Below are 27153 nucleotides of genomic sequence, written 5' to 3'. Positions count from 1 at the left end.
TCCTGGGCTCTTTCTGATGGCATCGGAGTAAAACTGTGACCTTGCCTCTTTGAGGGACTGTGTATATTTTTGTTGTTGCTCCCAGTAAATTTGTTTGTGGACAGTGAGGCCAGAGGCTCTGAAGCGCCGCTCAAGGACCCGCCCTGCTGCCTTCATCTTACGAAGCCCATCTGTGAACCAGGGTGCTGAGCGAGTGAAGGTGACTGCTCTCGTTTTAACAGGGGCATGGAGGTCCAGGAGGCTGCTCAGATGGCTGTTGTAGTAGTCCACTGCTTCGTCGGTTGATGAAAAGTGTGTGGAAAGATGCTGAAAGTCTGCTGCCAAGAGTTCGGGGTTTATGTTTTTTAGGTTTCTGAAACAGATATTCCGCTTAGGCTTGGAGAGGCTGGATGAGGATGGCAAATCCATAGAAATGGCCTTGTGATCAGACACACCTAAGTCATACACCTGCAGATTGGTGAGAGGGGCAGAGTTTGTAATGATCAGGTCCAAGGTATGCCCCCTGGTGTGTGTGGGGACATCAACAAGTTGTTTTAAATTAAAGCAGTCCAGTAGTTGAAGAAATTCAGCTGCAAGACGGCAGGAGGGGGTGTCAACGTGAATGTTCATATCACCTAAAATTATAACATCGGCGGAGGATGTGCAGAAAGTTGTGAGAAGATTTGACATCTCAGTGATAAATGATGGGTTTGGTTTTGGTGGTCGGTAGATGAGGAGGAACAGCACAGGGGAAGGGGATTTACATTTAATTGCAAGGCATTCAAATGAATACAGTTCAGGTAATGGTTGCAGAGATAGCTCCAGATCGCTGCGATGGATGACTGACAGGCCGCCACCACGCCCTGTGCTGCGAGCTTTCTGGAGGTAGCTATATCCTTGGGGACAGCTCTCATTTAAAGAAGAAAAGGTATTTGGTTGGTGCCAGGTCTCTGTAATGCACATATAATCCAGACATTTATCCAGGATATGGTCATGATTGAGGCAGGATTTGTTTGTAATAGACTGTGCATTTAAGAGTTCAATTTTGCTACTTGATGATGCAACAAGTCTTTGCACTGGCCGTAGCAGACTGAAGTCCACTCCACGTTTCCCATTCAGCTCACTGAGAGGTGTTGCCATGGAGACATCCAAACTACTTTTCCGGTAGGAAACAGCACTCTGATGACGTATGCGTGGAGCGACAGTTCGCGTTGCTGACCAGAGAGCCGGGATGGTAAGACTTGTCTGTGAGCAGACAAACTTTCTGCGGGAATTTCTATGGATGTAGCGCAGACGGCGGAGAAGTCCTAGTTGTTTAATCACTGCAGTGCGTGGTGGAGTGAAGAAACTGTTGAGATTCATCAGTTGGTTGACGGAGTAATTCAACATAGTGGTGGTGCCGTCGGCGGCATGGAAGAGGTGCAGGTTGTTTTTAGCCGCGTAGCCAGAATGCTAGCTACAAGGACTTTCAACTCTGCGGCGATGGATGGTTTCAGGCTTCCCAGATGCACCCCACGATGGCATGGACAGGCCGAGTCCAGGCTGTCCAGGAGGAGACCTTTCCGACTGCGGTAGCAGCGGTGATGACCAACTCCAGGGAGTCTCCGAGCAGGTGTTTTGCTACAGGTAGGCCACCGCTAGACTCGAAAGGTACCAGATAGCTATACAGAAAGGTCCACTGTTCGGTGGTGCGGAAAAGTAAAAACGGTTATTTAAAAAAAAGGTCCACTGGTCGGTGGCATGGATAGTACAAGGTTATTAAAAAAAAGTTTGCTTAAAAAAACTTGGCGTTATTTTGGCTCGACTGGAGAAGCGGCGAACAGACAGCGCCAGCATCCTCTCTCAGCCTTTCCAGCTTATTATTATATATTATATTATTATTAACTGTGATGCGTTTGCACTTCTAATGACAGCCCCAGACGTAAAATGCTACAGCAATGGGGGAACCAGCTCCCAACTTGGGTTCGGGGGGCTGACACCGTCGCCACATTTAAGAATAAACTGAAAACCATCATCTTTGATAAAGCTTATAGTTAGGGAGTGAGGAGTTGCAGCATAGTAGAGTAGAGTAGAGGGAGGCAGGAAGTACAAGCCCGTTCCGGCAGGGGAGAGTACGAGCCCGGTCCAGGGCCCCTCTCTTTAGCCTGCCTCTCTTAGTTATATTATTATAACTCTAGACTGCTGTGGGAAGCTCCTTCCAAGGACACAATGAGCCGCTCCCTCTTCTCTCTTTTCACTTGTCTCCTTTTGTGTGCATCTTAGTCCCAGAAATGCCTGTTACTAACCTAGCTCTGGGGAGTTTTCTCCCCGGAGTCCCTTTGCTTCTTCTTCACCCAGAACATCGCCTTGGAATTGGGTGGCACCTACACCGGGGTCCTGGGTGCAGCTGACGCTATGGACTTACTACACCCTGCTACGCTCTGCGTTTCCCCGCAGTGTCCGACTGCGTCCTGCCACGTCCAACCGCGTCCACCCAGGCTGCTGTGCCACACTACACCCCGTAACGCCCTGCTGTGCCCTACTATGACATGAACTACTATGACTACCATTGTGATCACTGCTTCACTATCTTTATTATGACTATTATTGCCACCATTCACCACTCCCCCAACTGGTGCCGTCAGACACCGCCTACCAAGAGTCTGGGTCTGTCCGAGGTTTCTTCCTAACAAAAAAAGGGAGTTTTTCCTTTTGCCACTGTCGCAATAGCTACTGCTAATGCTTGCTCTTGAGGCAACCACTGTAATAGTTGGGGCTTCGTAAAGTACAGAGTTTGGTCTAGACCTACTCTATCTGTAAAGTGTCTCGAGATATCTCTTGTTATGATTTGATACTATAAATAAAATTGAATTGAATTGAATTAAATCTCGGACAGGGAGAAAGTGGGAGGCTAGTGGCCTGCAAACCACTGGCCTCGAAAAAAATAAATAAATAAATAAAACCCCAAGGAAGGGGCAGCATCCATGCAAAACTGCACTGATTCGGAGGAATGCACCAGCTCATCATAAAAGAAGGAAATACCATTCCAGTGATCAAGCAGATCGGAGCAGCAGACGTCATCTAGGGATATGAGATCATGCAGATTAGGAACGGAGGTGTGATGGCTATGGACATTTCTGTTGCCTGTTTATATATTTCTGTTGCTGTTTCCGCATTTTGTTGTTTATTCTGAATTGTGTATATTTCGGTTTATTTCCCTGTTCATTGTGTATGTTTCTGTTTACCCTGTTTTGACTGTGTTCTGTTCTCTGTGTATATTTCTGTTTCCTGTTTTATTTTGACTGTTTTCTGTCTTGTCTAGTTTTTGCTTTCTATGTTTCCCGCCTTGTCTGATTGTCCTGCCCCGCCCTGATATGTTTCACCTGTTGTATCACCTGTCCCTCGTTTGTTCATTACCTCACGTATTTAACCTCTGTGTTCCCTTTGTCTCGTGTTAGATCGTTTTGTGTCCATTGCCCTGCCTGTGTGAGTTTGTGTTCCCTGCTCTGTTAGTTTGTATCCTGTTTGTTTTAGCCTTGTGCCTTTTGTTGTATTTTTTCCCTGGGTTTTTACCAGCCTTAGTGCTGCCGTTTTTTGTTAAATAAATCCCCTTCCTCAAACCTTTTCCTGTCTACCTGCCTGCTCTCTGCATTTGGGCCCACTATTCCCTGCCTCTTTGTAACAGGAGGACGCCATATCCAGTAACCAGGAACTGAAGGAACGCCCTTGAGGAATGAAGCGCATGGCGAAGTTCAGATGCCCGAGTAGGGAGAGCAACTGGCGTTTAGTTATGTTAACTGCAGATGAAAAAGATGCAACGATTTCGCAAATGCGCTGCAATTTGTCGAGCAGGAGAGACGCTTTCATGCCGACAGAATCGAGGGTGATGTTGAGAAATTCCAGGCGTGTGTCAGGACTAATAGTTTTCTCCTCCGACAGAGGAACACCGAGGGACCGAAAACAACTTCTCAGTTTGGCCAGGGATGAGCCAGCGCTATCCTGAGGGGGGTCTATGAGAAGAAAATCGTCGAGCAGATGAAGAACTGAAGGCACCCCTACCCTGTTAAGCAGGATCCAGCAGAGAGCTTCGGAAACGTGATTGAAAATACACGAGCTGCTCCTGCAGCCGAAGGTCCAACGCACCCCGAAATAGAATTTTGAATCCCACCTGACGCCAAAAAGAGGCCACTGGGAAGGATGAATGGGAACAATTTTAAATGCGTCGGTGATGTCCACCTTGGAGAGCCAAGCACCTTGCCCAGCCAGCTTTATCAGTTTGATGGCGTTGTCAACGGTGGCGTAATGCAGGGAAAAAGGAGCAGGCGGAATGAGACTATTGGCGCTAGCAACAGGCCCGGAGCGTGGGGCGAACAGATCGAAAATCAGGCGCTTCTTACCCGAATACTTCCTAGTAGCAACGCCTATCAGACTAGTACGAAATATCGAAAACGGGGAGTTGGACGGCCCGATAACATAACCTTTTCTAACCTCCGTCGCCAGCAGCAGGGAGACAGTGTCAGGGTCGGTGACAGCGGAGTGAAGACTTTTTGCCACAAACTTAACAGTTGGAGCGGAGAGCACCCCCACCCGAAAACCTTGGGAAAGGCCTGAGAGAAGGTGATCCACGAAAACACAATTAGGATGAGAAGACAGTTAAATTGCTTGTGCATGCAAGTTTATGGAGTGGAAGGATGAACTTTCAGAATGTCTTCGAACCACGTCAAAACTGCTGCCGGGCAACCCGGACCCGGACCGGGACCAGGCGCCGGGGGCAGACTGACCGGGGATGAGCATCTCGGCAGTCGCTGTTGACCACGGGCATCTACGCCTGGCAGGAGAAATCATTGACGAGAACGCTGAAAGGAGGGCCCGGGGTTCGGTTGATAAAACGATACGGTGGGGCAAAGGTAGGCAGTGTGACCCAAGAGCTAAATAGGAGTCAAATTCTTGTCTCCTGTTCGGGTAGACGGAACAAATCACGTCACAGTAAATGGTGAAAGCCACCAAAAACTGCCCGATGGATAGCTCCTTGCAGAGCCTGGGATCCGCAGATTTAAATACCGCAGAGAAACTATCCCCGGAAACAAGTGATTTATCGCACTCAGGGGAAGGCAGAATAAGGCCCACCAGATTAATGTCCCTGCCTTGCAGGATTTTAGACCACAAGTGGGCCGATATATTAGTGGAATGAGGGATGTAAGGCCTACCTAGAGAGGGGGCCAGAGAATGGTTGGCTTCGGCCGGTGCGGACAGGGATGCTGAGGAAAGATGGGCGCCGGCAGTGACATGGAAGCGAGAGCAGTGCTGGCGGTCGCTGAAGTGGCGGAAGCAGAATTGCTTTCTACAGCTTGCAGCCGCGTATTCATGGACTGCATTGAACTGGCTAGAGACTGCAGAGAGGCGATGATGAGATTTGTGTCCGAAGAAGCGCCCGGAGCAGCCGTAGCAAGCGCCCGGAGCAGCCGTAGCAAGCGTACGGCTGAGAGAACCCGCACCTCGTCTTTTCGGCAGGGGAGCGGGAGGGGGATCAGCCTTCCTGGTCCGCTTCCGCCCGCGAGCAGGCGCGGGAGAAGGGAGGCCCGGAGCCGGTATGATGCCACGATCCTGGAGCTGCGAAAGGATCAACTCCGGCTCATCCGAATGGGAGCCGGGCTGCATGGCCAGGCGAGAGCTTCTGCGTAGGAAGGAGACTGTAGTTGCCTCCAGTGGTAAATAGCTTCGTTGTCATTTTAATTTCAGTTTAAAGTTACTAAAAACATTATGTACAAAATAATTGGCACACACAGGCTGCCAATTTATTCGCAGGGGGAGTTTTGCTTAAGCATGAGCTTTTAAACATTTTTGATACAAAATGTTAGATTATACTATTAGTTGTGTGTTTTGATACTTTTAGTTTACTTTCCTCATGGCGGTAAACTTGTTAGCTACCAAACGTTATGTCAGGCACAACCCACGCTGTCTGGTGTTTCACTGCACAAAGCAGATGTGAGAAATTCCAAGAAATGTAGTGGATGAGCAGATGCAGACAGGTCTGGCGCCCCAAAGCACCGGGAAGCGCTGCCTGGTTGTTCAGACGGAAAGACACGACATGGCACGGTGCGGAGCTCCCTGGCCAGCTCATGATTTGCAGTGATATTTCAGTGACTATTTTCTCTGCGTGTCTTGAGTGAATGTTGCAAGAAAATAAACAATAATGATATCTTTTATAGGGTATAAATGTTTTGGTTCTGATGGGCCACTCAGAGGTTTTAAAAAATGTACCATGCCAAAAAAACTGAATATTCAATAACCCCCTCAGAATTATATTCTTCTCAGGATTGTAAAGAACTGTTTAAAATACAAAGTACTGTTTTTTCCATCATTGGGATTTCTGAAAGGAATGGTAATGCAATGTAATTGTTGTATGTATAATAGCATGATGGCAGCTAACAGGGATCCACATAAAGAAATATAGCCACTGAAACAACATTAACACCACCATGTTAACCACTGTATTGAACCCCAGATGAATTAGATTGGCCGAGTTTTCTTTTTAAGGAAGGGTAATTGAACACAAATTCAAAGAAGAAACTGTGGTCCACATGCACTAACTCTATCCTCCTATGTATATTCCAGAGGCTTTTCGCCCTCTTTGTTAGGTCGCTTCTCATTTTAATGACCCTGGTTTCATGCCAATTCTGTTAATTTCCTCAATATGTAAATTCTGTTAATGGGAACCCCCTTTGACTAGCAAAAACTGTTGTGAGTTAATGAAGCTTTTGTAATTACAACTGCTATAGCAACAGCGGTACCTGGGCCTGGATTATATTACATGCAGTCTGTTTTCGCAGACACAGACGACCAAAGCCGATTAAAAATGTCTCATAATGCAGAGACATTGCCTCAGAGCACAAATAGGTAGGAGCACAATGCATCGTTAGCCTCTGAAAAACTAAACACTAATGCCATTAAACCCAGCATTACAACCAACCCGGTATTTTCACTTTAGCTCTTCATTAGATCTTGTTGTTGCCTAATGAAACCAACAATGGGCCAAATCAAGACTTGACAATTTGTTTCCGCATAGTAGAAGAATCGCATAACACCTCGTAATTACTGAATTTAACGTGAGACATGAAAATGAGATACAGAGAAATTACGGCCTGATTAACCCCCAAAGAGATGAAATGAAATGAGGAAATCAGAGGGTTTAATGAGTGGAGATGCTCCATATGTCCACGCAGCTCACAGTATACACAGTGTATTGACTATTTATAACAATTCAGTATTTTCTCTCTTGGTCACAGTATACAAAGCCACTCTAATTTCATATTGTGATGTTATATCTTTTTAAATTATTTTTGAAAAGTTTAACCTCCAAATAAAGTGCTGATGGTCTGACTGCTGGTGTTTCTTTTCCCTTCGGACTTTGTTGTGGCGATCACCATGTTCCTAAACTATCAAATTAAGACCATATTTATAATAAACCAGCAGTTCTAATCCGGTGTCTCTGCATTATCTGTTGTACAAGTATGCATATTAGGGGTGGAACGGTACACTGAAATCACGGTTCGGTTCATACCTCGGTTCAGACATCACGGTTCGGTTCAGTACAATGGAGGGAAAAGCATAACAAAAATGCAGAAGGCAATTTTTTTTTATTGTGCATGTCTCAGGCTGTACCACCTAGTGTCATCCAGTCTGTCCCCTGAGCTAGCTGCAACAGCCTGAAGTGTATAAAGTAAGATGTAAACAGTAAACAATAAGTAGGCTACCCCACATCATCTCCAGACTCCATCTGGAACTTGGAAACAAAATAAGACAATCAGCTAGTAGTGTGATATGGGAGACAGGCGCTGCTCTCATGTGAATGCACAGAGCAGGGGTGTTAAAAGAGCAGCTTTTATTGTGGCGATTAGGAATTGTGGCGTTAGCTTCACACGCTAACAGCGGAGCTAGCAGCAAACAGCGAAGCTAACGGCGGAGCTAACAGCTAACAACAGAGTTAAGCGCTAACGCCGGAGCTAACAGCTAACGGCAGAGCTAACAGTGGAGCTAACAGCGGAGCAAACAGCGAAACAAATGGGCCTGGAAGCCATTTGTGGTCGAGGCAAGAAGGGATACAGCTACAGTACATCCGTGTTTGGTTGTATACGGAAGGGACTAGTTTGCTTCGGTGGACTCACTGGACCGACAGTTAGGCTATATAAGAAGGGACCAACTCGACATGATGTAGGTGGAGCTTGGGAGCTTCAGAGCTAAGGCGGGGCTACAGATTAGGTGTCCCTAAGAAATACGTATGTAACAGTAGTTCCACATTACATTAATTAATTTGCTCGCAAGTTTTATTTATTTTTATACCGTGTATTCTCAGTGTAAATTCATGTACCAAACCAAGACGCCCGTACCATTTCGGTTCAATACGAATACATGTACCGTTCCACCCCTAATGCATATATATCCATTTTTTATTACTTTTTTTCCCGGACTAAATCAAATATAATTTAGGGTGACTTCCTCAATAATATGAAGCCACATGTGGCCATTAACTTGTGGGTGGCAGTAACTAGCAGAGCAATATCATGGGTCAGAGATACAGTACGACAAAAACTTTACGAGTTCTTGTGATCTACTTTATTCATATTACCCTTGTTATCTGCCTCTTAATCTAATGAGGCAGGTGCATTCCTCTAATCAGTCGACAAGGGTCATTTTTTTATCAAAGTGTGGTGGTGCTGCTGCTGCTTGTGCTCTGGTAAGTAAAAAATAATTCCTGAAATTTCAGCACTAGAACTGCCATAGCCCACGTCATTCAACATTGTTATTCAAAAATGTCATTTTGTATGCTTTGTTTCCCTCCTGCCCTGACTTTTCATAAATACCTATTCTGCATAGGCTTATATTGTCATAATGATAGAATAACGTTGAGAAAACTAAATAGAAGGCTTTTGGTATTTTTTTTCTTTTTGCACAAATCATCCCCCTTTCGCCAGGAGTAGCGCTGATTAATGTTGGTACTGTCCTCCGCGGCCAATTGACGCATTTACATGATGGTCTTACAGCGCATTGATGCAATGAACAGGGCGTAGAAAGTAATTTCCACGTCAATATTCACTCACATGCACGTTCTTTCCTTAGACAAAATGTGATAGTGTAATCATCTGCGCTGTGATTATATTGACCATTTAGTTTGCTTGCCAAAATAAAAATGCTGAAATGTATTACAACGCATTGGACTTAGAGGAAATAGTGTCCCTAAGAGCCTGGTGGTTCAGTCAATGGAAATTGTTTTCTTTTCTAGATTTTTTTTTTTTTGCTTTATAGGCCTTTATTTGACAGGACAGCTTATATTTGAAAGGGGAGAGAGAGGGGGAACGACTTGCAGCAAAGGGCTGCAGGTCGGAACGAAACCCACGGCTGCTGCGGCGGGGACCGAGCCTCTGCACATGGGCGCGCGCTCTACCAGGTGCCCTACCAAGGCGCCCCAGTCAATGGAATTTAAATTTTAATACATTTTAAGTATCACTGAATCAATTGAATATAGTCAGTAATTAAAATATGAAAACATAAATATCATTAGTTCAGAGATAAAAAAAACTAACATCAAAGAAGTTAACTGAAAGTATATTTTATAGCAATGTTACTTAAATATTCTTAGGTAATCAGTTACATCAAACATTTGGAGTATTGTGAACTTATGTGGTTTAACAGTGTTTCACTTTGATGTAAATAGGAAGGCATGCAATGAGCGACTTCCTGAATAATTTGGTAATCTTACATCAATGACTAAACCAAAGCATTTCCGCTGTTAGTTAAACTCTCACCGTATAATTTAGCTTTTCCAGTCCTCCCCAACACATATTACATTTCATTTGATAGAAGACGCAGATTTCAGTGTGCCTCCTTTCAGACTCCCCTTTGTGAACCGCAGAGGGAGGCAAAGTGATGGAGAAAGCCCAGCGGCTGACAGCCTGTCAGAGACTTGGTGGCAGGCGGGTTACACTTTCCAATTGACATTAATTGCAGGCGACAGGGCTAAGTACAAGGCTCCACACAATGACAATGATGACTCTGGAGGAAATTCTTCATGGTCTCCCCTTCGTCTGCTGTGACAGGAGTGATTATGCTGACTGAGGAGACCTAATATTGGACAAATGACAAAACCCAAAAAGAATCAGAAACCTCTCCCTTTTCACTCTAGTGACTGGATTTAGAAAGTGTGGTTAGTGTTTTTGGATTTTTAATTGTTCTTGTTTTAGATAAACTATAGTGTTGATTCACTCACACACACACACACACACACACACACACACACACACACACACACACACACTGCGTCTCACTATCTTTGTGGGGACCTGTCATTGACATCATGCATTCCCTAGCCCCTTACCCTAATCTTAACCATCACCACTAAATGTCTAACCTTAACCCTTACCCTCACCCTAACCATAACCTAATTCTAACCCTAATCCTAAAACCAAGTCTTAACCCTCCAACAGCCCTTTAACCTTATACCACAAGTATACTGGACTCCCGGTTTTTGGACCCCATAAATATAGTTAAACAAGAACACACACACACACACACACATTGAGATCAGGGGTTTTTAATAGCACCATTGGGTCGAGTCTTTTTACTTTTTTAAATTCCTGTCTTAGTTTAGGTTCTGTCCCAGCTGCCTTTAAACATTCTGTGGTTAGGCCCCTACTTAAGAAGCCTCATCTTGACCCCACAGTATTGTCCAATTTTAGACCAGTCTCTCATCTGCCTTTTCTTTCAAAGGTTTTGGAAAAAGTTGTTTTTATACAGTTACAAGCCTTTTTGCAACAGAACTCTGTGTTTGAAAAATTTCAATCTGGTTTCAGATCACGTCATAGCAGTCTATGAGTCTGCACTGCTTAGAGTGCACAATGATATTGCCTTGTCTGTAGATGCCAGGAATCCTGCTGTTTTACAGCGGCGTATGATACAGTGGACCATGCAGTCCTCCTCTCTCGCCTTGATCAGTGTGTAGGCATCCGAGGCTCGGCACTTCAATGGTTTAGATCCTATTTGGCAAATAGGAGCTTCTCTGTCATGATTGGTGACTTCTCTTCATCAACTGCGGGGTACCCCAGGGTTCAATTCTTGGCCCCATCCTGTTTTCCTTATATATGCTGCCTTTAGGGGCTATTATAGGAAAGCACAACCTGTATTTTCATTGTTATGCAGATGATTTGCAAATCTATTTGCCTATGAAACCGAATGACAGTGTCGCACTAGACTCCCTGCTTAGCTGTATTAATGATATTAAGTTGTGGCTTTCACAAAACTTTCTTCATTTGAATGAAGGTAAAACTGAGTGTATCATCTTTAGTACTTCAGGCACGCCAAACGATCCAGCTTTGAGTTTGGGAGCCCTGGCTTCATACCTTAAGCCAGCTGTCAAAAATCTGGGGGTTACTTTTGATTGCAACATGAAATTTGATAAGCAAATCAGCAATGTTGTTAAAATGAGCTTTTTCCAGCTTTGTCTCCTGGCTAAAGTTAAACCCTTCCTTAACAGGCATGATCTAGAAAAGGCGATTCACGCTTTTATTAGTTCAAGGTTGGATTACTGTAATGCTCTTTATGTTGGTCTGAATCAGACCTCCATCTCACGTCTTCAACTTGTATAACATGCTGCTGCTCGCTTTTTAACAAATACATCTAGACGTGCACACATCATTCCCGTTCTCTACACCCTACATTGGCTCCCTGCGCATTTTAGAATCGATTTTAACATTTTTTTGTTTGTTTTCAAGGCCTTAAACGGCCTGGCCCCGGAGTATTTGTCCGAGATTTTAACCCTGCGTTAGCACAACCGGTCTTTGCGTCCTCAAATCAACTGGTTTTAGAAGTCCCAAGGTCTAAGTATAAACGGTGGGGTGATCAGGATTTTGCGGTTGCTGCCCCGAGACTATAAGTTACCCCCTGATATTCGGACAATTACAGATGTAGCTCTTTTTAGGTCTAAACTCAAAACCTATCTGTTTAGAATGACTTTTAATATGTAGTTGTAGTGTGACGATTTCCCTCTCCTATTTCTATGTAACCTTTTCTGATTTTACTGTTTTCTATGTTTCATTCTTTTTGCCAAGCCGCTGCGTCTACACGCGCCGCCATGTTACATTACTGTGTGTGTATTATATTCACCACATTATATTTACTGTATTTTATTTAACCACAGATTACCATAAACACATACAAAAGTAGCAAAAGCATCAGAACATCTCAATCAATTAATGGAATGAAGTCAAAAACATACATTTACATATATATATAGCCTATAGTATTACTAAGATGTTGAATGGATTAAATATGGAAACAGGAAGTAGTAAACTGCCTGTGGCTTTATTAAGAATTCTAAATCTAATCCTTTTTTATAATTTGGTTTAATAAATAAGGTTTAGACAGCCACAATTTTTGTTCTGTATTGGATTACTTTATTATATTTGATGGTTTCCTTAGTGCTGTTGTTTTTTAGCCACATTACCTAGTATACGTTACTAGGGACGGTAGGGTTGGTTGGTCGGTCCACTAGTTTGGTCTAGACTGAAATACCTCAACAAATACATTGGAAACGGAACTGATTGCCATGAAATTAGGTACAGACATTCATGTTGCCTTCAGGATGAATTGTAAAGTGATCCTCTGACTTTTCATCAATGACCTGCAAAACCAATTACATTTTAGTCAGCCTCAGCTTTACTGTTTATTTATAGTGCATATTTAGCAAATGTTAGCATGCTTACACACTAAGCTAAGATAGTGAACATGGTAAACACACCTTCATCATCAGCATAGGCATGTTTAAATTATCATTGTGAGCATGTTAGCATGCTGACATCAAAGTACCTTGCAGAGCTGTTAAAAACGTGTGACAGTCATTAGTCATGCAAACAGTTTGCTGTTATGTTCTGCCAAAGAAGTACATCAGGTGGATTCATAAACTGTAGGACTAACATTTGAATTTTTTGTTGATATAGGCCTACTTATAGGACTACACAACTGTTTTTTGCTGACGTCACTGCAGTGTGTTTTGGAACAAAAGTCTTTAAAAATTCACTTATGGCCATTTGGGACAGTTAACAAGCAAAGTCATTTAATACATCTTTAAAGCTATAGTGCGTAGATTCTGTCTCCCCCATGAGGAAGTAAGTAATGACAACAACACTGTCGGTGCATACACATGATACAAGCCTTCCGTGATTGCTCACAGCCCCCACCCCTCCTTCACGCAGTTGCTAGTAGCCAAGGAGGACACGGAGGATTAAAAAAACATGATGGACTCTTCAGAAGAGGACATTACCTTCACTTGAGTTTCTGCACGCGAACGCCACAATCTTCTGAACATAGTCATACTGAGAAATCCAGAGAGAGTTGTGTGGAGCTGATAGTCTTAATTAGCTTTGTAGCAACTCATTTGGCATTGGCTTGAATGTACCCAACGTTCATTAATATCAAAAAGTTACGCACTAAAGCTTTAAACATGTTGTTCAGTGCCTTCTCTGATCCACCACCCACCTCCCAGCATGTTCCACAGTACATGCACTCACACAAATACTCCCCCATACACCTTCCCCGATTCTCCAGTCTTTTCCTCTTGTTCTTTTTTCAACACCTTAAGGTGTCATTTGCGGAGCTGTAATGGCTGTTTTAATGGTTCTGAGATAAGTGCTTTGAACTCGTTGAGTGTAATCACCTTAGAAATGTCCCACTGAATCATTTCACATATTATATACTCTATAATTTATGTCCCTAGTTAGCTCCACACTTGGACTATGGGACATTAACACTCTCCACTGAAACCCAGGGCAATAACAATAAATGTACTGTGGTGATGAAAACTTAGATAGAATTAAAAATTTCCATTAAAATAAGTTCAGGTCAAGCCTTCCAATAGGAAAACAGTGAAGTCAAATTCTAAAAATAGATCTGCAAGCAGGTATACTGGGGTCTAAGCACGCAACTTTGAATGTTTCACATATTTAGCAAAATTGCAAAAAAAATTGGAAATGGGTTAGGCAGCTGCATGTGAACACAGATTTAACCCTTAGTGATGATCAAAGTCACAGATCACATAAACATACTGTTAAACTCAGTTAAGTTAGTTAAGTTAAATGTCAGTTAAAAGTTAGTTTAGTTACTACTGCTTCATCGAGACTTAAAGGAGAACTCTGGGCAATTTTTACGTTAATCTTGATCGCTATAAGTATGTGAGTACTGTCGATAACAAAAAAAACGAGCCAAATCGGTGCTAGCTAACTGGAGCTGCTGCAGCTAATGCTGAGAGCTCCCACTTAGCTAAAACAACAGTTTTGGGGGCATATCATAAAGAGTGCCTTTGTGCCTCTTAACAGACACAAAATGTAATTAAAATGTCTGTGAAACAGGGCCCTTACATGACAACAAGATGCGTTTTCAACTCAGACATTGTTTAAATTCACCTACCCTGTTAGCTGCTAGCTGCCGTCTGGGATGAGTGAGTGTTCAGCCAGGCTTCAGTAATAATCATCAAGCAGCCGTTCTGTGTGTATTTGTAGCATATATATCCATTTTGTGTGCAATCCATCTGGCGTTGGTGAATAGTAGTCTCTGCTGTGGCGAACTGTGTGTTAGTTGCCGTAGCCAGGCTAGCAGGCCCGACCGGCATCCTTCTACTTCCTCCCTGCCTTCCTCACCTGCCGCGGCCGACAACAATCCACGGGCGCCCGCTGGTCTAGTGGATGTCCACCAGAGGACAGTTCATGCTTTTGCGGCGAAATTTTTGTGGCAAAAAAAGTTTATTTCCCCCTCAAAAATAGGTAATTGAGCACAGTAGTGGTTATGATAATATCAGTGACTATGTAACTACATGGAAACGGGCCACATGATGCCTGTTTCTTGTAAAGTAACAGTGTTACAGAAGGCTGGCTGTAGTCTTGCGCTCAAGTCCCGTGGGATTTCAGTTGTAGCAGGAAAAGGTAAACAGCAGTGTGCAGATCGGAGCGTAGTGTGCAGTGTTGCCAAGTCCGCTTATTATAAGTGACTTTGGGCTTGTTTTTCTGTAAAGTCGCTTACAAATATTGGTAGTCGCGGGTTGCGTTTTTTTTGGGCTTGTTTCTAAAGTGTAGTTGCTTATTTGGGCTTGTTCCCAGCTCCATAATAAGTTGTCAAGCAGATATTTTCTAAACGTAGGAGTTTGCCTTACCTGTTCCTTCTGTCCCTCCCCTTTCCCCACACACACAGGAGACAGCAAAGTTTTTTCCCACCCGCATCCTGCTTCTAATTGGCTCTGACTCAGATGGCAACGAGTACTAGCCAATCAGAGGCAGAGCAGGGCAATCGTTTTTTTTCTGTTTAGGAAAACGTCAGTGAGTGATGAGAAAGATAATGGTGGTGTTATTCTTCATATATATGAGGCTAAAGTGTTAAGAGTCTTAAGAAAAATGTTTTAGACCAAGCCTCATCCTCACCTGTTTAAATGGTTTTGACTGGAATTGTTTTTAAACCAGTTTAGTTTATTTAAGTCTTTTCTAACTCACTCATTTGTTTATCAGAGCAGGAGCCACTTTATTGCTGCACACTAAGATTGTTAATAATTTCTCCTGTTTCTGGGTTATAGTTATTTAAAAATGGGATCTTCTGCAGTCCCTGCAATAATAAATAACAAATTTGTGAGTTCAGGATGATATTTATTTGTGTTTGCAAATTTTAATTAGGCTATCAGAGGTTTACTGTGTATATAATGTACTTGGTACATCAGTCTATATTCACATACATTCTACATTCATATATCAGTTTTCTAATGTTAAATAATGTTAAAAGGTGGTTTAACTAACTCTTGTGATCATTGTCCTGAAGCTCAGGGGGGAGAAAAATACATAAACTACTGTGTGTACAGTTTTGCAAAACTGCGCACAGTTTACCAATCTGATGTAAATTGACAATCTGTACCCACAGTTTAAAATCCGTCCCCACGGATTGTAAAACCGTGCACACAATTTATTTATTTTTCTCTTCCCGGAACCTAGGGGGGCTCCGTAGAAAAAGTCGCTTGTTTTGGGCTTGTTTTCACAGGCCTGGTTGCTTATTTGTCTCGCAAGATCTGGCAACACTGGTAGTGTGTGAAGAGTGAAGAGCGGAGGTGTTCACAAGGGAAGAAGCTTGGAGTAACGTAGCTAACTATGGAGCTAGAGCTAGCCTTCAGTAACACTATTACTGTACAAGAAACAGGCATCATTTGGCCTGTTTCCATGTAGTTACATAGTCACTGATATTATGGAGTGGCATAATAATCTGCTAAAAGCCTTTAAATATAAGTAGTCAAAACCAAGCACAGATTCAAGTGTTAAAAGAGTTAATGTATCTGGAGTAAGTTATTAACCAAAAGCATATTTGGGTTTATGATAACACCCCTTCATGGTGGACATAGGTCATGTTTCAATGCATTCTCATGAACAAGTTTGCATGATATCGTACAGAAACTTATGCACAACAATTTCTATGATATTCTACGAAATTACAGCGACCGCCAGCCGGTGTTACGGCTTAACTGGTGATCTTCCAGATGTGATGTAGGCAAGGCATGAGAAACCCTGGCCAGGAATGATCATGTAGGTGACTGTATCGATGCCTGATTTAAATACTGCAAACGTCAATAAATCGTTCAAATGTTCATGTTGTCATTCTTATGTGTCATAATCCTGTTTAATGTGTTTGTTGACGCAGCAGCTCGAACGCAGAGTGAAGACCGCTGTTAGCGAAACAGAGTGCAGCGTGCTCAGATTAACTTGTGGTACATCTGTACCTATCATCGGTCATAGGCTATGTTCATATTGTATCATTTAGACCTACAAAGATCTAATCCTTAACATGGGCAACAGTTGTGGTGTAAAAAACACAACCAAAGTTTCCACACGTCAATATGGTGCACAAATTCAAATTCAATATGCAATGCAAGATCTAGGTCGTGTTACAATAGGAAATACATTGACCCAAGACTATGACTGAAAGACAGACAACAATTTTGTTACGAGGGAGACACAGAATGGACCCAAATGCAAAGTTTAATCAAAAAAAAAAAAAAAAAATCTGGTTTATTTTAACAAAGGAAGAGGGGAGGTGTGGGGAGGCAGATGCCAAAAACGAAGCGAAGACACGAGGGCTGGGGAAGGGTGACGAGGGCAGGAATAGGATGATGAGGGAACTGGGAGCAAGGGTAGGATGGCGAAGGCAGATAGGATGGTGAGGGAAGACAGGCGATAGGGCGAGGGACTCAGGGGCAGAAGCTAGGATGGTGAGGGAAGACGGGATAGGTAGGATGGCAAGGGATCTTACTGGGATAGGATGACGAGGGAGCTTGGGGAGCATGGGGAAACCAGGGCCGAGGGAACCGGGGAGGAAGCACTGGAGTCCGGGGAACAGGGAGAGTCCAAAGCCCCGTTTACACGAAGGGAAGACGCAGATATTTTCCTGCGGTTTGGCCTCTCATTTACACGAAAACCCCGTTTTTTATCACAGAAAACGATTATTTCTAAAAATTCCGGCCAAAGTGGAGATTTTGGAAAACTTTGTTTGCACGTTTGCATGTAAACTGAGACAAACGAAGGTTTAGGCAGCCGAGAGAGAGAAAGAGGAAGTGAGTCGTTGCTGTTGTTGCTATTTTCGGGATTCTGATGGCTAACGTGGGCTTGAGCTTCTTGTTACACTGCCACCTACAGGTGTGGCATGCTCTTGACGGCATTGACGGCATATATACACGGGTACATGTAAACGAACACTTTTCTGAAAACATAGAGGTTCTAAATGTCCATTTATGAAAATAGCCGGCCACGTGTAAACGTAGTCCAAGAAGGAAAGGCTGGGAGCAGGAGCGAAGGCAGGATGAAGCGGGGGAGAGTCCAAGAGTGGAAGGCTGGGAGCAGGAGCGGAGGCCAGGGTGAAGTGGAGAGCCATGAGGAAGGGGACCGAATTATTCCTGTCATTTCTTAAGATGTGATCTGTACACACTTTCATCCAAATTAAACATGAGTGTAATTGATTTTGCACTTAGAGAAGTTGGAAGCACAGGTGTAGCAACTAAAACCAGGGGTGAGGGGTAGACTATAAACATCTGAGTTGCATGTCACCATTTTGCGGGTTGCTGAGTAGGTTGGATAGTAAATAGACGATAGTGAGCGAGAAAACTTAGTGAAAGATGATAGTGAGCGAGAATACTTAGTGAAGAGAGTGATAATGTGTGACTGAGTGTTTATTTTAACTGTGGTTGTCTTATGAGTGATAGTGGGTGAGTAATTGAGGTGTGTTTCTGAGAAAGGCTGGTATTGTAGGTTTGTTGTGCCTGTTTGTCTCTCCGTCTCTGTGTATTGTCTTGTATTTGCTTGTTTGTGTGTTAGTCAAGAGTTTAGGGTGAGCAGGAGGTAGGTTAGACAGGTGGAGGTAGGGCCACAAAGATGGATCCAAAAATTGTTCGAGAGGTGCTGGATCTCAAACTGCATAACCAGTATCCCGAAGGATTAACCAGCAAGGAGAAGTATGTGATTAAGAGAAGAGCTGAAACCTTACAACATAAAGAGTGAGGAAACATACATTATACACTGCAGAAATTCATGATAATCTGTTATGCTACAACTCCAAGTAAATCTAATATTATGACATTGAAACACCAGATGGAGAACTGCACTACATCTGCAGGCGAAAAAGAAATCAGTTACAGCACCTGGCCAAAGTTGTACTGACTACAGAAGAGGCCAGTTCCATTTGAAAGGAGTTTCACTGCAGCCAGTTTGGTGGACACTGTGTATCGGAGAAAACCCACAGTGCTATAATCAGCCGCTACTATTGGCCTGAAATGGAGGAGGACATTCGCAAGTGGGTGAGTTGGTATCCTCACCATGTTGAGGTGGAATACACACTCATCAACTGTACTGTGTCCTTTACACATAATTGTTAGTGATAGCATAGTTAATCCACCTACGTATATTCCTGTCATGAAGCACTGGGGATTGTGATGTGTATTTTTGCAAATGTACAAGGCCTGTCTGTGGATGTAACACTAAACAAATGTTTTCAATGATTATCATCATTCTTAAATATGTGTGTATTTTAGGTTGCTCAGTGTCGTCAGTGCCAGTTGAAGAGGGCACATATTAAAGAAAAGACAAAATACAATCCAATAGAGGTAAAGGAAATGATGGCATACACTCACTTTTTAAAACATTGATATCTGTTGTGTATATTTCTGTTATGGTTGTGTATATTTCTGTTTCCCGTTTTATTTTGATAGTCTGTTTTTCTCCCTTGTCTTGTCTAGTTTTACTTCCTGTGTTTTCCCGTCTTTTTGATTACCCTGCCCACTCCTAATGTGTTGCATCTGTTCCCCAGCCCTACTGTCACCTGTTCCTTGTTTTCTCATTTACCCTGTGTATTTAGTTTCTGCGTGCCCTTTGTCTGTTGTCAGATCATTTTGTTGCTGTTAATTTGTCTCTGTACTGTGTCAGCGTGTCAGTTCCCAGTCGTGTTCAGTCCTGTCTTCTCGTCCTTGGAGTGTTTTGTCTGCAGTTCCTGTTCCTGGATTACTTTCGTTTTTTTGATAGCCTGCTCTTTTGTTTGACTTTGTTTTTGCCTGCTTCTTTTTGGACTCCTGTGGTATGAACTTTGCTTGTTTAAATAAATCCTCAAGATCTAACTTTCCCTCGTCTGCTCTCTGCGTTTGGGTCCTCTAATTCCCCGTGTCGTGACAGATATCATTCTCAGTTCTTCTTTTTATAATTTTTCTCAGGTTTCAGAGCCTCTGGAACTTGTTTGGTTGTATCTGGTGGGTAAACTTACACTAACAGATGGTGGTAATCAGTACATATGTGTCATGGTTGACGATTTCACCAAATGGGCAGAAGCCTACCCACTCAAAAGCAAAACCACAGTCGAGGTGTCAAATTGTATTCTTGATTTCTTTTACAAATTTGGTGCACCAACTAGACTGCTAACAGACCAGGGCTCAGAGTTTCGCAACAAGGTACAGTAACGATGCCTTATGTGTCCCCAGTATGTAATTACACTTAGTGCTGTGCTGACTTCATGTCTGTCCAACTAATCATTTTCAAGGTCAACTGTGGGTTGTACCAGAGGCTTTGGCATTAAAAGCCTCTGCTCTCCTTACCATCCACAGATTAATGGACGTGGAAAAAAATGAATGGCACAATACAGAGGTTTATTTTGTTTTAATACCTGAACGCATTTTTGCTGTAATTACACATGTTGATTAGCTGTTCCCAGCAGAGCATCTTTATTGTACAATTGAAACCAAATTGTCTTCTACCTTCTCATGCCTGTATTTGAATTCTGCATTTTCAGGTCCCTGAACAAGTGGTGGCTGACCACCCCAAAGATTGGCACCAGTATTTGCAGTCCACGATGTTTGTTGTCGGGTGTGGGGATACTCACAAGCCCCCGGCTGAGCGCCGCTACGTTGGAGTTTACACCAGTGGACGAGAGGGTCGCCTCCCTACGCCTGCGGGTTGTGGGGGGGAAAACTCTGACTGTTGTTTGTGCATATGCACCAAACAAGAGTTCGGAGTATTCGGCCTTCTTGGAGACCTTGAATGGAGTCCTGCATGGGGCTCCAGTGGGGGACTCCATAGTCCTGCTGGGGGACTTCAACGCGCACGTGGGCAATGATGGAGACACATGGAGAGGTGTGATTGGGAGGAACGGCCTCCCTGATCTAAACCAGAGTGGTTGTTTGTTGTTGGACTTCTGTGCTAGTCATGGATTGTCTATAACGAACACCATGTTTGAACATAGGGATGCTCATAAATGTACTTGGTACCAGAGCACCCTAGGCCAACGGTCAATGATCGATTTTATAATCGTTTCATCTGATCTAAGGCCGTATGTTTTGGACACTCGGGTGAAGAGACGGGCGGAGCTGTCAACCGATCACCATCTGGTGGTGAGTTGGGTCAGGGGGTGGGGGAAGACTCTAGACAGACCTGGTAAGCCCAAACGGGTAGTGCGGGTAAATTGGGAACGTCTGGAGGAGGCCCCTGTCCGACAGACTTTCAACTCACACCTCCGGCGGAGCTTTTCGTGCATCTCTGTGGAGGCTGGGGGCATTGAACCCGAGTGGACAATGTTCAAAGTTTCCATTGCTGAAGCTGCGGCGAGGAGCTGTGGTCTTAGGGTCTTAGGTGCCTCAAGGGGCGGTAACCCACGAACACCGTAGTGGACACCGGTGGTCAGGGAAGCCGTCCGACTGAAGAAGGAGTCTTTCCGGGATATGTTATCCTAGAGGACTCCGGAGGCATTTGCAAGGTACCGAAGGGCCCGAAGGGCTGCAGCCTCTGCCGTGAAAGAGGCAAAGCAGCGGGTCTGGGAGAAGTTTGGAGAAGACATGGAGAAGGACTTTCGGTCGGCACCAAGGTGCTTCTGGAAAACCGTTTGCCACCTCAGGAGGGGGAAGCGGGGAACCATCCAAGCTGTGTACAGTAAGGATGGGACGCTGTTGACCTCGACTGAGGAGGTAATAGGGCGGTGGAAGGAGCACTTTGAGGAACTCCTGAATCCAACTAATACTTCCTCTATGTTAGAGGCAGACCTGGAGGATGATGGGGGATTGTTGTCAATTTCCCAGGCGGAAGTCACTGATGTAGTCAAACAACTCCACAGTGGCAAAGCCCCTGGGATTGATGAGATCCGTCCAGAAATGCTCAAGGCTCTGGGTGTGGAGGGGCTTTCTTGGTTGACATGCCTCTTCAACATTGCGTGGAAGTCTGGGACGGTGACTAGGGAGTGTCAGACCGGGGTGGTGGTCCCCCTTTTCAAAAAGGGGGACCAGAGGGTGTGTGCCAATTACAGGGGTATCACACTTCTCAGCCTCCCCGGTAAAGTCTACTCCAAGGTGCTGGAAAGGAGGGTTTGGCCGATAGTCGAACCTCAGATTGAAGAGGAACAATGTGGATTCCGTCCTGGTCGTGGAACAATGGACCAGATCTTTACTCTCACAAGGATCCTGGAGGGAGCCTGGGAGTATGCCCAACCGCTCTACTTGTGTTTCGTGGATTTGGAGAAGGCGTATGACCGGGTCCCCCGAGAGATACTGTGGGAGGTGCTGCGGGAGTATGGGGTGAGGGGGTCTCTTCTCAGGGCCATCCAATCTCAGTCATCCGTGAGGAGCTCAGAGTAGAGCCGCTGCTCCTTCGCGTCAAAAGGAGCCAGTTCAGGTGGTTCGGGCATCTGGTAAGGATGCCCCCTGGGCGCTTCCCTAGGGAGGTGTTCCAGGCACATCCAGCTGGGAGGAGGCCTCGGGGAAGACCCAGGACTAGGTGGAGGGATTATATCTCCAACCTGGCCTGGGAAGGCCTCGGGATCCCCCAGTCGGAGCTGGTTAATGTGGCTCGGGAAAGGGAAGTTTGGGGTCCGCTGCTGGCGCTGCTCCCCCCGCGACCCGACACCGGATAAGCGGACGAAGATGGATGGATGGATGGATGGAATGTTTGCACTTCGGACAAAGAACCAGCTGACTACAAAGTACAGCCAATACTTTTTAATGTTTGGGAGGGAGGCAAGATACCCCTCAGAGGTGGATGAAGAGTATGAAGTAAGATTCTGTATTATTCCTTTTTAAACATATATATGTATGTGTCTAGATCTACAGTGTGTGTATATCTATCTGTCCCTCCGTCCGTCCGTCCTCTACTTTCTGTGATTTGTGGCAAGTCAGAAAGCCTGAAAAAAACAGGAGAGAGGACAGGAGGACAACTTCAAAGTGGGGGATTTAGTTCTCCTTAAAAATGTTAAACAGGAGCTAAGGAAAAGGGACAAGCAAGAGGCAAATTACTCAGTCCATTAAAAATGATGAAACTCCAGGGAAAAATTGCTGACCTTGTGCCAGTCAAGGGGAGGAAAACTGTTTACATTAACATTGACCATTTAGCACCTTATATCCAACCAGAGGAGAGGATCCCTGCTAAACTTAAGAAATTGTTGGATCCTTCTACTCTGGCTGGCCCATCACAAGACGCACACATACACACAAACATGCACTTCACCAACAGCTGGAGGAACATCTGTATGCCGAAAGACTCCAGAAGCTCCAAAGAATGCAGGAATGTGTGAGTAAACCTCCACAAAGTACACCCTAAATTATGAATTTCATAAGTAACTGTGATTCTGATTTTACAGTAATCAGAGACCTATGGGCAGGAGGTCGTAAAGAGACCTTGTGGTCAAAGGCTGGGCCATACAAAGTGTGTGTGTGTGTGTGTGTGTGTGTGTGTGTGTGTGTGTGTGTGTGTGTGTGTGTGTGTGTGTGTGTGTCAACAAATTGATCATTGCAGGGATGTGACAAGGTGGGTAAAGTACCAGCTTTAATAATCAAGTCCTCACTTTGGATAATATTGAGGGAGGAACAAAGCACTTGTGATTGTTTACCTAGGCTAACATTAGCTTGTCCCAATGTAATCATTTTAACATTCAACTCACCTTGGATTGAAAAGATCTTACACGGCTTAAGTTAAAACTGGAAGACTAATCATTCAATGTTCTATGTAGAGCCCTGGTCCGGAAACATCCGGCTATCGGGAAATGGACATGCTCCACGGTTGCCTATCCCAAACAGCAGGACACTACATCATGTGGAGTGTTTGTGTGCAATTTAACAATGTGAATATCTATGTGGCCATGAATCATCAAAGTCATCATTATTATACTTAACAGAGTTTTTAGCTTGCAGAGCTGATCTTAAAACTTGACACTGTACAGTACCCTGTGGACAAGGAGGGTGTTGCAAAATTGAGACTGGACATGGCAATGTCCTTGTTGAATGACACAGGTATGGAGTACTCTACCAGGTATACTTAAATGTTGTCAGTATTAAAGTTGCACTACATTATTGCCTGTATCATATTTTACAGATGACTTGTCCCAGCTGTGCCGGGCTTGTGGGGAGGAGAGCTCAGGGGCTGACACTGATGACTGGTTAAGTAGCATATTTCAGCTGCAGACCAACGCTTGACTGGAAGACTGGGATCCAACATGTTTAGGTTACCTAAAATCACCGGGTGAATTCTAAGAATAACAAAGTTATCGAACATTTGTAGTGTTTCTCTTTCAGATTGAGTGCACCACCTGCAGTAAATGGTACCACTGTGTGTGATGGGCATCCCTCCACAGAGGGAGACTATTTTTGTAAGGGCTGTATATTTTAAAATAAATATTTTTTTTCCATCATTCACTGTTGTCTTTCTTTCAGTCACAGTATTGGGTCAATGTCTTTCCTACTGTAACACGACCTAGAGCTTGCATTGCATATTGAACTTAAATTTGTGCACCATGAACGATGGTAGGTACAGATGTTGTACCACAAGTTAATCTGGGCGCACTGCACTCTGTTTTGCTAACAGCGGTCTTCACTCTGCGTTCGAGCTGCGGCGTCAACAAACACCTCAGACTGTTTAAATAAACCTAATTACAAAACACATTAAACAGGATTATGACACAAGAATGACAACATGAACATTGGAACGATTTGACGTTTGCAGTATTTAAAACGGGCATCGATAGTCACCTACATGATCATTCCTGGCCAGGGTTTCTCATGCCACGCCTACGTCACATCTGGAAGATCACCAGTTAATCCGAAAACCAGTTAAACTAACACCGGTCATGTGACAACTGGCTATGAGTTAGGTTTAACAATCTTTACAGTTAAATTTAGCCAAGAAAAGCTTACTGTGAGCCGTGTACAGGGCACCGCACCGTGTACAGGGCACCGTGAGATAACCGTTGTTTCAGCGGCCGTTGCAGTTGAGTTTTGCTGAAAAAAGGTCACTGTCCTGCGGCGCCGACAGTCACGTTAAGGCACCCAACATGACTAGTGAAGATTAGAAAAAAAGATTGTGGTTTGGGTTAAAACACGTCCCCTTATGTAGTACTTAAAAGGGATAGACCTGCGACCCAACACGCTCAACTTACATTGAAGCTTAGAACACTTTGAAGACTGGATATCAGGCTCAAAGATGTATGGACCCACAAATACACGACTCAGGTACGTTGAATGCCAAAAGTTTATTAAAACAGTCAGAATAAACTTACTGGCAACAGTGTCCAAAACGGCAGGCAAAAGGGAGAATCCAAAATATAGTCAGTGGTCAAAATCCAAGGGAAACAATCAGGTAGCTAGGAAAAACGCTCAAACGCTGTACACAGGGGAAGCAGACAATCTCGCACTGGGGTAAGAGGAAGACTGAACTTAAATACACAAAACAGAGAAGACAATGAGACACAGGTGCAAAACATTAGGGCAGGGATAGGTAATCACTAACGGCGGGAAAAGGAAACAACAGGAAGTAAAACTAAGACAACACAAGGAAAACAGGGAATATTACAATAAAACAGGAAATGTTAAAACAACCTGAAAAAATTAGACTCTACAATAAAAAAGTGTTTCACAGGCAATCTACCCTTAAGTAGTATTCTCAGGACACAAACACCAGTTTCCTGGGTGAAAGTCTTGTGTGTTCCCCTTAGCTTCTTCCAGGACACAAACTCCTCTCCCCTGCTTGAAAGCCCTGTGTTTTAGAACCCACCCATCCACCCCGACCTCCCTATGTGGATCTTTACGCTCTTATACACCTGCAGTCAATGTGGTGCATACAGTAATAAATATGTGTAATACATAGGAATTACAGTGCATTAGTTTTCATTGCTATACGTACGAGAACAACCTGCATTTTTTACATCTGATCAAATCTCCCACCTAAATGCCATTTCAGCAAATTTCACCTTTGCACATTGGATGGTCCTTAGAACCGATTTGATGTGAAATTTGTCAGTAAAATGTTTATCAGTAATACAATGAATAATAATAATAATAATAATAATAATAATAATAATAATAATAATAATAATACAAAATCCAATCAAAAACACCCTTAGTGGTTGGACCTCTAATACATATATCTATCAAAGACTGACCAGATTGGATTTTTTAAGAAGTCATTATAGTCAAATGTGTGTGTTGTTTTAGTGTGTGTTGGAGCTGCATGGAGAATGTGCCCTCTGACAGATCCATATGACTCTGATGCCTGGTGTGTGATGAGCCTGTCACAGAAGGAGAGAGCAGGGTGGATATCAATTCTCCTTTGATGCATATCTCTCTGCTCTCATGGAGAGTCACAGAAACCCTTGGCTCACCAAAGCATTTCATCTGATTGATGAAGATCCTATTTAAGATTGGCTTCCATGCTGGAACTATTCCACCCTCCTGTCCTGCACATACTAGAGTGGCTGAAAATTACTCATCCAGCAAGCGGTTTTCTTACACCTAGCTCTTCCTTCAGGCAGCTCACTGTGCAACCTCTGCTCTGCTTACTTTGTTTCTCTTCACTTTCCTTCTATGCAGGGTTGTACTTATGGTTTTAACTTTAACTTAGAGCTCTGCTCTTCAAGCTCTGCAGGAAAAGAGGAGTCAGAGAGAAACGGTTCACATGTTACCTCAGTAACTGACCCAGAATTAAGATATAATATTAAAACTTTATTGCCTCCTTGGGGAAACATTACTTTCAGCATCGCTGCATTGTAGCAACAATCATCTACAGACATACTTAGCCATCACAACCATTCATATATTAACATACAATTTAAAAAGGCAATGTTTAAAAAGTCAAACCAATAAAACCAATGAAACCAATTAAAAAAAAACAATAAAACCACTCAAACCGGAATACTTCCATTATTACACATTGCAGCATAATATTGCACGTTCAACAGTAAAACCATATGGCAGTGCAAACCTTACTATTAAGTGCTCTGCGACCATTGAGAGTTCCACCAGTACAGCATTAAACTCCTTCCATTTTAAATCTCAATGGAAGATGCAGGGGTACTGCTGGCCGAGGGGGGGTCCTAACTTCAGAATCAGAATCAGAAAGGACTTTATTGCCAAGTACGTTGCACATACGAGGAATTTGTCATGGTGTTGTTGGAGCATGTCACACATACAAATATAAGAAGGATAAAAAGATATAAACAATATAAGTATAAACATATACACACAGTACGTATTAATAACGATAAAATAAATTTAAATAAATAGTAAAATAAGTTAAACAGTAGTGAAAAGGGACGCTACAGCAGAGTAGGTACAGTGGCATGAGGAGCCAGAGGTGGGGTGTGGAGAGAGTCAGGGTGGATTCCGGGCCTTGTTTAGAA

General features: G+C 43.7%; 1 long non-coding RNA gene across 1 annotated transcript; it reads right to left on the bottom strand.

The window, feature by feature from the left end:
• Window positions 1-307: 307 nt before the first annotated feature.
• Window positions 308-25554, bottom strand: LOC118493472. Its single transcript, XR_004895442.1, has 3 exons — window positions 25404-25554; window positions 6104-6111; window positions 308-317 (listed from the first exon to the last, which is right to left on the bottom strand). It is a non-coding gene; the product is annotated as an uncharacterized LOC118493472 (long non-coding RNA).
• Between the last annotated feature and the right edge of the window lie 1599 nt (window positions 25555-27153).

The sequence above is a fragment of the Sander lucioperca genome, chromosome 16 (assembly GCF_008315115.2).
Source record: "Sander lucioperca isolate FBNREF2018 chromosome 16, SLUC_FBN_1.2, whole genome shotgun sequence".
NCBI classification, from domain to species: Eukaryota; Metazoa; Chordata; class Actinopteri; order Perciformes; family Percidae; genus Sander; species Sander lucioperca.
Note: the sequence above shows the minus strand (reverse complement) of the source record. Positions and strands in the feature narration are given on the sequence as shown.